Source organism: Triticum urartu, chromosome 5A (genome assembly GCF_056163025.1).
Source record: "Triticum urartu cultivar PI428250 chromosome 5A, HENAU_Tu73, whole genome shotgun sequence".
Classification (NCBI taxonomy): domain Eukaryota; kingdom Viridiplantae; phylum Streptophyta; class Magnoliopsida; order Poales; family Poaceae; genus Triticum; species Triticum urartu.
The window spans coordinates 89,732,410-89,742,230 of record NC_141877.1 but is presented as its reverse complement, the minus strand read 5'-3'; the positions used below and the strand labels follow the sequence as shown (position 1 = coordinate 89,742,230).

The 9,821-nt window shown below is 50.6% G+C and overlaps 2 pseudogenes; both read right to left on the bottom strand.

The window, feature by feature from the left end:
- Positions 1-4,858: 4,858 nt before the first annotated feature.
- On the bottom strand, positions 4,859-6,498 carry LOC125506806 (cytochrome P450 81Q32-like; annotated as a pseudogene).
- A 2,083-nt stretch (positions 6,499-8,581) lies between these two features.
- On the bottom strand, positions 8,582-9,578 carry LOC147970429 (uncharacterized; annotated as a pseudogene).
- Between the last annotated feature and the right edge of the window lie 243 nt (positions 9,579-9,821).

Genomic DNA, 9,821 nt, shown 5'->3' with positions numbered 1-9,821 from the left:
GCTCTATCCATCTATGTCTTTGTTTGCAATTATGGAGCAACCTAGCTTGAGTCAATCGAGCTCTACTTTTGCTTCGTGGTGAACCTGGGCAGATCGTCAACTCGTTTGCGATTTTGCCGATGTTAATGTAGTTGATCCGTGCATGCTATGCCATTTTTCTTGCCATGTCTAGCTAGCATTTTGTGTCTTCTTAATGGATGTATGCTTGCCTTGCCATGACTTGCACCGTAGTGAGTGCATCGAGCTCGTTTACATGCCTTCGTGAGTTATATTTCAGCATGTCTCAGTTTTCACTAAGTCTGAAAACTGATTGTGTTTTAGCTATGTTCGTGTGCTTATTAGTATATTTTGTGAACCCTTTTGGCCCCAGGTCACTTTGGGTCTTTTGTTAAGCTTGTTGAGTAGCTCCATGCCATGTTCTTATTTTTCTTAATCAGGTCATGTATCATGTTGTTTTGCTACTCCGAAGAGGGCTTCACGATCTGAAATTTCAGACAAGTGTTAATTTCACTAAGTCTGGAATCTGTTTTGCATTTGCGTTTTTGCCATGCTTGTTTGAACCTCATAATGGATGAATTGGCCGAGGCTCAGTGCTAGTCTTTTATTAAGCATCTTGTGTGCATCCCTTCCATGTATTTTTTTGTCATGTTTGGTGGCTTTAGCATGTTCGTTTCGTTGCATTTAGATGCCTACTTGCTGTAAATTGCAGACCGGTGTCATTCTTAAAACGCTTGCCATTTTCAAACCGTAACTCCGTTTCCAATGATCTTTATATCGTTTTCAAGCGATTTCATCCCCTCTTTCCAGTGTCACCCTTGGAATTCCAAGTTGAGGCCAGGTTCATTCATTTCCTGTCATATCTTGCATTTTGCATCCCGCATCGCATCCCGCATAGCATATCATCATTTTCATCATATTGCTTGGTCTTGCACGTGGTTGATTGTATCCTTGTTGCTTGTTTGTCTTGTTTGGGTAGAGCCGGGAGACGAGTTCGCTAACGAGGAGCCCGTTGAGTTTAATTTTGAGGATCCAGTCAACTCTGACAACTGTGCAGGCAAGATGACCATACCCTCGAAATCACTACTATCCTTGCTATGCTAGTTTGCTCGCTCTTTGCTATGCCAATGCTACGATGCCTACCATTTACTTGTCAGCCTCCCAATTGCCATGTGAAACCTCTAACCCACCTTGTCCTAACAAACCGTTGATTGGCTATGTTACCGCTTTGCTCAGCCCCTCTTATAGCGTTGCTAGTTGCAGGTGAAGATTGGAGACCGTTCCTTGTTGGAACATTTATTTACTTGTTGGGATATCATTATATTGCTATGTTATCTTAATGCATCTATATACTTGGTGAAGGGTGGAAGGCTCGGCCTCTCGCCTAGTGTTTTGTTCCACTCTTACCGCCCTAGTTTCCGTCATATCGGTGTTATTTTCCCGGTTTTTGCGTTCCTTACGCGGTTGGGTTATAATGGGAATCCCTTGATAGTTCGCCTTGATTAAAGCTTTTCCAGCAATGCCCAACATTGGTCTTACCATTTGCCACCTAGCCTTTTCTTTCCCTTGGGTTCTGCAGACTCAAGGGTCATCTTATTTTAACCCCCCCCCCCGGGCCAGTGCTCCTCCGAGGGTTGGTCCGACCGAGTAGACTGCGGGGCCACCTCGGGGCAACTTGAGGGTTGGTTTTACTCGTAGGATGTCTCATCTGAGTGTGCCCTGAGAAAGAGATATGTGCAGCTCCTATCGGGATTTGTCGGCACATTCAGGCGGTGTTGCTTGTCTTGTTTTAACCTGTCGAAGTGTCTTGAATTACCGAGATACCGAGTCTGATCGAAACGTCTTGGGAGGAGGTCTATTCCTTCGTTGACCGTGAGAGCTTGTCATGGGCTAAGTTGGGACTCCCCTGCAGGGTTTGAACTTTCGAAAGCCGTGCCCGCGGTTATGGGAAGATGGGAATTTGTTAATGTCCGGTTGTAGATAACTTGAACCTTAATTAATTAAAATGAATCAACTGAGTGTGTTGCCGTGATGGCCTCTTCTCAGCGGAGTCCGGGAAGTGGACACGGTGTTGGAGTAATGCTTGTGCAGGATGTTCCTCTAGATTCTCGCTCGCGCTTTGCCTCCTCTTCTCGCTCTCTTTTGCGAATAAGTTAGCCACCATATATGCTAGTCGCTTGCTGCAGCTCCACATATATTTGCCTTTCCTTCCTATAAGCTTAAATAGTCCTGATCGCGAGGGTGCGAGATTGCTGAGTCCCTGTGGCTCACATATACTATAACTCCAGATGCAGGTACAGGTGATTCCGCTCCAGGTGACGAGTACGAGCTCAAGTGGGAGTTCGACGAGGACTCTCGGCGTTACTACGTTTCCTTTCCCGATGATCAGTAGTGGTGCCCAGTTGGGGGTGATTGGGACCGTGTCGCATGTCGGGTTCTCTTCTATTTTGGCACCGTAGTCGGGCCATGAGTGTTTTGGATGATGTAATGTTATTTATGTTCTTGATTGACGTGGTGAGTGTAAGCCAACTATGTTCTCCCCTTTATTATTCATATTACATGGGATGTTGTGAAGATTGCCTAACTTGCGACATATGCCTTCAATGCGATTATGTCTCTAAGTCGTGCCTTGACACGTGGGAGCTATAGTCGCATCGAGGGTGTTACAGAGACCCCCTTGGTCTTTAGGTCAGCAAAGGATATCCCATCGCGCGAGACGGTATTTCCTCTTGGCATCATCATACTGCCAAAAGAAACGGGATCGAAAGAAATCAAGTAGCCTTCGGACCCCTTTCGGAATTTTGAAAAACGAAAGTAGAAACATCAGCATACTAGTCAGTACGGAGTTGATCAAAACTAGCCGACCTCCATATGACATTAGCTTGCCCTTCCAGCAGCTGAGTTTTTTTCAATTCGTTCTTCAATACATTTCCATTCTTTGTTGGATAACTTATGGTGATGAATCGGGATTCCCAAGTAACTAAATGGTAAAGCACCTAATTCACATATGAACAATTGTCTATAAGTGTGTTCTTCGTCTTTGGCCTTCCCAAAACAAAACACCTCGCTCTTATGAAAATTAATTTTTAAGCCAGACAATTGTTCAAATAAACACAAGATAAGTTTCATGTTACGTGCTTTAGCCATGTCATGCTCCATGAATAGAATAGTGTCATCGGCATATTGTAGAATTGACACCCCTCCATCAACTAGATGAGGAACTAGACCCTCTACATGGCCACGCTGCTTGGCCCTGCCAATAATGACGGCCAACATACCTGCCACAATATTGAACAGAAGTGGTGACATGGAATCCCCTTCTCTCAACCCCTTATGCGTCTGAAAATAGTGACTGATATCATCGTTCACCTTAATTCCAACACTACCCTTCTGGACTTGAGTATCCACTTGGTTCCTCCAGGTTTCACTAAAACCCTTCATGTGCATTGCCTGCTGAAGAAAAGGTCATTTTACTTTATCATAGGGCTTTTCGAAATTCACTTTGAAGATAACCCCATCCAGTTTCTTCAAGTGAATCTCATGAAGCGTTTCATGTAGGACGACCACCCCTTCGAGTATATGTCGTCCCGGCATAAACGTTGTCTGGCTTGGTTGAACCACTGAGTGAGCAATTTGTGTCAGTCTATTGGTGCCCACCTTTGTGAAAATCTTGAAACTCACATTTAGCAGACAAATGGGCCGGAATTGTTCGATCCGAACAGCCTCATTTTTCTTAGGTAGCAACGTTATCGTACCAAAGTTGAGGTGGAACAACTCCAAATGGCCATCGAAAAAATCATGAAACATAGGCATAAGATCCTCTTTAATAATATGCCAACATTTCTTATAGAATTCAGCCGGAAACCCAACTGGTCTCGGTGCTTTATTCGGCTTCATTTGGGTTATGGCCTGATGAACCTCTTTTTCAGTAAACGCTGCAGAGAGAACATCGTTCTCTGCTGCCTGTAATTGAGGTATATCATCAATCACAGACTCATCAAGAGACACCGTGGATATATTCGGGGGTCCAAAAAGTTTTTTATAATAATTAGAGATATACGCTTTCAGATTTTCATGTCCCACTATTGTCCCCTCATCCTGTTCAAGCTGTATGATTTTCTTCTTACTATGTTTACCATTTGCAACCATATGGAAAAATTGCGTATTGTCGTCCCCTTGAACAGCCTTTAGCGTTTTCGCACGCAACGCCCACTTAAGCTCCTCCTCTCTCAGGAGAGCACGTAGACCTTGCTCAGCCTCGGACTTGGTTCGATCCTCATTAACAGAAAGGAGGGTGGCTTCAACCTTTAAGTCTAGTGCCTCAATCAGTTGAGTAAGACGCTATTTTTCCTGTTTGTAAATCCCACTCTCATTTCTGGCCCAACCTCTTAGAAATTGTCGTAGATGTCTAATTTTATTTTGCCATCTCTCGACATGCGTCCTTCCCGTAACCGGCTTAGCCCATTCGTGTGCAATCACCTCCATAAATCCTTCTCGCTCAAACCAGCTTTGCTCGAAGGAGAAAATATTTTTATTTGCCACATGGGTAGCCTTACCCCAGTCTAAAAGGAGTAGTGTATGATCCGAGATCGTTCTCTGCATCGCATGGACCGACACCAACGGATACTTTTGCTCCCACTCAACACTAGCAAGAACCTTTTACAGCATTACTTGTCATATCGAACTGGTTTTAGCCTTTTGCGCTTACTGATTCACTGGAAAAGAAATGGGTTGTAGTGTTCAATATCATCCAATGGACTTGTAATGCTCGGATATCATCTAAAGGAATCACTGGCAACAGTGCAAAATTGCTAAACAATTTTAATCCAGCTTCTTCTATTTCTTCAGAAACCTGTCTCCTTCAAGTGGAAGCAGAGAGCACGCTCTTGACAAACTCCCGGGGCCGGCAGACAGTCGCCAACGGCGTCGCCATTGGCATTGTGAGCCCGCCACCTTCGGCCATGTCGATGGTGTCGCCTTCACCAACATCCCACTCAAAGCACTACACCAGTGCTGCCACAGTCAAGCTGACAAGGCGCATCGCCAGCGCCTCCCCGGGGCACCGCCTCCGGCCAAGCCCGAATGGCAGCATGGGCGTGGTGACCGCGTCTCTGTCCAAGAACCGCTCTGGCCGGAACTCCTCTGGCGCATCCCAGATCTTGACGTCCGGTGGATCGCCCATGCGTTCACGAGGATCATCGTGCCACATTGGACATGAAAGCCACCCACCGTGCAGTCCTCCATGGCCTCATGCGCAGGAATGATTGGGCCGACGGGGCAGAGCCGAAGAGTCTCCTTGACAACGCACTATGGGTAAGGTAGGTTGGTGATGTCCGACTCCTCAATCAGTTGGCCCATGCCGACGTTGGCGTCTATCTCAGCCCTTGCCTTCCGCATCACCTCTGGGTGCTTCACAAGCAGCGCCATCGCCCACTCTGTGGTCAGCGCCGATGTGTCGGTGCCGGCGGTGAGCAGTACCTGAATGTCAGCATGGACATGGCAACCATGTTGTCACAGATCGCCAAAATGGCACACATGGTGGTGGTGGTGTCACGCATGCAGTTTGCAAAATATGCTACTCACCAGGACGATGCCTTTGACGACGGTATCAGTGTAATAACCGGGGTCGGCTTCTTGGTGCTCCGTGAGTACGTCGATTACTCCCTTCTTCTCTATGTACCGGCCACCGGCATTCCGCCGCGTTCGCCGATGGTCATCGATGAGGGCACTGACGAATGCGTCACGCCTTGTCTGCAGGTTTACAAGCGCCGCCTCGACGCCACGGAGACGGTCGACCCAGCGAAGCGCCGGGAAGAAGTCCCCGATGTTGGGCGCGCCGCTCACCGCAAACGTCTCCTCGACGATCTCCTGGATCCTGCGCATGTCGCCGGCAAGCCGGCGCGCGGTGAGCACGCGCAGCATCACGTTAAGCACCAGCTCGAAGAGCCTGGGCCGGAGGGTAACAATCCCACCCCCGGCGCTAGCGCTGGCGTCGTGGAGTAGGTTCTAAATGAGCGACGCGACCTCGGCGCGGCGGTCACCGGCGAGCGCGGTGAGGCGGGAGGTCGAGAAGAGCACGACGGCGAGGAACCGGCGTAGGCCGCGCCAGTGGCCCCCGTGGGAGGCCCACACGACGGTGGTGTGCCCGTACCCTAGGTGCTCAGCGGCGAGCATCCGCGGCCGGCCCGCCAGCGCGGCGTCGTGCGCCGTGAAGCACTCCTCAGCCACCGCGTATGTGGACACGACGAGCGCCCGATGCACGCCCAGCCGCAGCGACAGGAGCGGCGTCGCCCCGGCGAGCACAGCCAGCGAGCGGTGCAGTGGCTTCTTGAGCAGGTGCAGGTGGCCGAGCAACGGGATCGACGGCGGGCTCGGCGCGCTCCTGCTCCCGTCCCCCCACCGTCGCCTCAGCCGAACGAAGACGGCGACGAGGAGGAGTAGGAGCAGGAAGACGCCGCCGCTGGCCATTCCCTCCGTGGTGGCGTCCATGGCTCGTGGCGTCCCTACTACGGCACGTAGTAGTGCTAGGCAGTCAGAGCATCTCCAACAGCCGCGCTAAGCGCCGCGCGCAAAAAACCTGTTTACCGTGCGCGCTGCAGCTGGTTTTGCGCGCCCGCCTGCGCTGGCTTCAGCAGCCGCGCTATAATGCAGCGCGCGCGCCGCTCTAGCAGAGCGCAAAAATACAGCGCGCGCGACTCGCCGGGCATTTTGCATATATGATATTTTGGAAAAAAAAAATGAACATGTGAAATTTGACACAAACAAGTTGATGAATAAAAATTCATGCCCACAAGTTCAAAATCATGCCCACAAGTTCATCCAACCAAGTTCAAATGCAAACTAAAGTTCAAGACATGAAAGACACATCAATCTTCATCTTCCTCGTCTTCGTCTTCGTCCTCATCTTCCGAAGACGACTCTTCCGCCTCCGAAGATGAATCTTCCTCCCTCTCCTCATCACGCACCGCATCATGTGAAGCTCTGACGGTGTTGGCAAGATCTTCAATGGCATCTTCATGGGAATGTGTGTGAGAAGGCACATCGAAAGACATTGCACCCATGGCGGCCGGAGGTGCACCCATTCCTCCCATGAGAGAAGCAAAACTCATGCCTCCCATGGCGGCCATAGCGTCGGAGGGTGCTCCAAAGCCACCCATGCCTCCCATGGCGGACGGATGTGCACCCATGCCTCCCATGGCGGCCGGAGGTGCACCCATGCCTCCCATGGCGGCCGGATGTGCACCCATGCCTCCCATGGCTCCCAAGCCACCCATGCCTCCCATGGCGCCGAGGCCACCGCCACCCATGGCGCCGAAGCCACCGCCACCCATGGCGCCGAGGCCACCGCCACCCATTGCACGAACCAAGGCTCTTTTTTGGATCAAGACTTCTTGTTGGGCAAGATTGACATACTCTTTTTGCGCCGCATTGGGGTTAGATGTGTCCAAGAAGAATAAGTGCTTCTCCCATTCCAACAACTTAGCTCGCTCCTCGTTGCTCACTTTCCTCTCCTCCAAAGCCACCTTTCTCTCCTCGGCCGCCACCCTTCTCTCCTCGGCCGCCAACCTCCTCTCCTCGGCCACGGCATCTTGGTTCCTTACCATTTTCCTCACCTCATTGGCTTCAACCCTTGCCTTCACAATAGCTTCCATAGCATTTTTGAGCTCATCATCTCCTTTCCTCTTCTTCTTTTCGGTTTTGTCTTTCTTGCACCCATCCGGTCGTTTTGGCTTCGAGTATGAAACCGAGTTGGGTGTGGGGCTTCTCTTGCCGTCATCACTTGATGCATCATCCTCCTCATCATCATCATTCATCTCAATTGCTCGCTTCCGTTTGTTGCTCAAATGCAAATCCTCCAAACCATCACGCTTCTTCCATTTCTCATCATCCTTTAACACTTCATAGCAATGAGGCAAGGTAAAGACCCTGCCTTTCTTGATCTTCCCCTTCTTGGTTGTCCTTGTCTCTTCTTTGAACAAGTTTTGTGCAATGTTGTACTACAAGAAAAACAAAACAAGTTAGCACTTCGGTCACGAAAAACAAGTATGATGAACATATATGAGATGCCACTTACTCGATCATCCTCATTTGTGCCACTTGGGTTAATCTTGTCAACTGCCTTTTATACGGCCGCCCACTTTTGACAATCCGAGTTGATTGTCGACCATCGGGACCGAAGTGATCTCTCGGAGCGGTCAATTCCACTCAAGTTGTGAGCATCAAAGTGTTCTTTCATTCGCCCCCAATACGCGTCTCTACTTTGATCACCTCCAATGGATGGATCCCTCGACACTTGCAAATAAGTATGGCATAGTAACTTGTCATCGTTGGTTGAGTAATTGCCCGCTCTTCCTTTCGGCGCCTTGACAATTCCCTCACCCTCCTCGTCCACCTCAAACTCATGGTCTTCGAAATGGATGTCATTGGTTTGAGACCAATGCGAATTGTTGGACCCAACACCCATAGTGGACATGTATGCATCATCGTTGAGACTACAAAGTTTTTTGAACAATGCAAATAAGCTATCTATATGTGATGATGATGCATTGAAAAAATAAGAAGAAAAGAAAAGTTGGAAATTTTTTCACCTTGTGGGCATTTCGTCGAACACGTGGTGCGCGTCGGCAGCCGGCTCAACGAGTGAGCTCGCCGGCGCTTCGGTAGCCGCCGCAGCCGTCGAACGCCCTGCAAGCTTCTTTCCCCTCGGCTTTGTGGTGCCGGAGCCGTCCGGCGCCTTGTTTTTCTTCGCGGATGTTTTGCCCTTCTTCGTCCGCGCCGCATTGGGGACCTTCTTCGATGGTGCGGCGGCGGCACGGGACGGCGCCGGCGCGACGCCACCCGGCGCCGTGGTCATCCGCGGCGGCAAGAAGAGGCTGCGCGCGAGGCCGACGCTCGGCGGAGCTCCGGCGATGGCGACGCCAGCGCTTCCTGCGCTAGGGTTTCCGGCGGCGGCGGCGGCGGCTGCTGCGGCGGCGGCGGGGGGGTCACGGCTGTACAGCGGGGTGAGCGGGTCGCCGGTGTGCGCGTCCATGGATGGGTGGGAGGGCGCCGGCGCCGGCGCGCGCGGCGCGTAGGACGAGGAGAGGAGAGAGTGCGGCACGAGCGCTCGAGTGTGCCGCGCGCTGTAGCTGGCGCCCGAAATACGCCGCGCGGGTAAGTGTTTTCAACCGCGCGCCCAACCCGTTATAGCGCGCGCGCCGTTTTTGCGCGCCCGCTGGAGCGACCCGCCGCGTTGCGCGCACGCTAAAACGGCCTAATTTGCGGCACGGCGCTAATTTAACGCGGCTGTTGGAGATGCTCTCAAAGACACAGCGAGTGTTATGGTAGAGACTTGTAGTAGTAGCCCTGAAGTGGTCAAGTGGAGGATCAGGGCACGTAGTTCGTACTCTCTTTGTTCGAAATTACTTATCTTGAATATGGATGTATCTAAAACTAAAATACATCTAGATACATTCATTTTCACGACAAGTAATTTCGAATGAAGGTAGTACTTATGTATGGGGATTGGGAAGGATCCCATGCCTGCGGGAAGGGAATTGTCTGCACATGCGTGGACAAACCAGCTGCTGTTTTACTTTCATGGCTCGGTAATGCGCCACGGTTACTAGTCTGATTGGATAGAAGTTCTTCTTTTTTCTTTTAAAAAAACTAGTCTGATTGGCTGTAGAATCACTTTTCTTCTCTTTGGAGATGCCGCAGAGCAAAACGTCTTGGACTCATCTTCTTTTGAGGGTTACGTGTTGGACTCATCTGATTGGATTGACCGCTAGAGTTAACCTCCGTCGGGCTAACTAGCTAGGCGGAGCTGATTGCCGTCGCAGCGT